Here is a 998-nt window from a genome sequence, read left to right as displayed (position 1 = left end):
CAGTGTTGGGGAGGTGGGCTCTATTGTCTCTACTGTGGATGACATCATCCCAGACCAATGGCGAAACACACGCGATGAAGGGCTCAGGGGGCGAGCACGCAGCACGTGCGGGCTGCCTGGTGGTGGAGGAAGAGGAAGAAGATTGACACGGATGTCTGCTGACCAGGAAACTATCTTCTGATTGTGTGAAATCATGAAATAGAATGGATAGACTAATTTTAGCAGTTAAGTCACTGATGCCAAGAAAGGCAGCTCAAGCAGAGACATTTAGCTGTGCCAGGAGTGACATATAATAGGTTTCACTCATAGACTGGTTTTATTAGTGGTTTTACAACTCTCCACCCTCCTTCCTTTTTGCTCTTAGACCGAGGTGCATGGTCAGCATGAGCCCCTGGTAGATGGTCCTCTGTTGTTTGTGCACCTTTCCAGCCATTCAGGTGTGCAACCTGGGTTTGTGTTTCACACAATTGGGCGTGCATCTATCTCGTGTGGCCTTTTGTGGGTTTAAAAGCTCTATAAAATATTCCCATAGGTGCTGTTTTAGTTTGACAAAAGACATGACCAACTGTTGCCAAACATTTACTCAAGTATTGTAGGCTACTCAAGTACAAATTTGAGGTAGTTACTTTAAGTAGGTCCATGTCATACTACACTATATTTTCTATAGTTTCTTTCTTTCTTGTTTATTTCATATTCATGTTTAATATGTGTGTTTGTTTATGTATGCACCAAGCACCAAGGCAAATTGATTGTAAGTGTAACTTACTTTGGCAATAAACCCTTTTCTGTTTCTGATTCTGATTCTACACTACTTTTCAACACGGAAATATTGTACTTTTATTCCACTGTATTTATTTACATTTCCAACCATAAGTGCAAAATCCAGATTAATGTGCATATGGAAGCTTTAGAAAATACTAGATATATGGCCTACAGTATGAACAACATATATACAGTATAGGTATAAATAAGTAATGGCAATAGCGAGATATGTACAG

The sequence above is a fragment of the Sander lucioperca genome, chromosome 13, assembly GCF_008315115.2.
Source record: "Sander lucioperca isolate FBNREF2018 chromosome 13, SLUC_FBN_1.2, whole genome shotgun sequence".
Taxonomy (NCBI): domain Eukaryota; kingdom Metazoa; phylum Chordata; class Actinopteri; order Perciformes; family Percidae; genus Sander; species Sander lucioperca.
Note: the sequence above shows the minus strand (reverse complement) of the source record.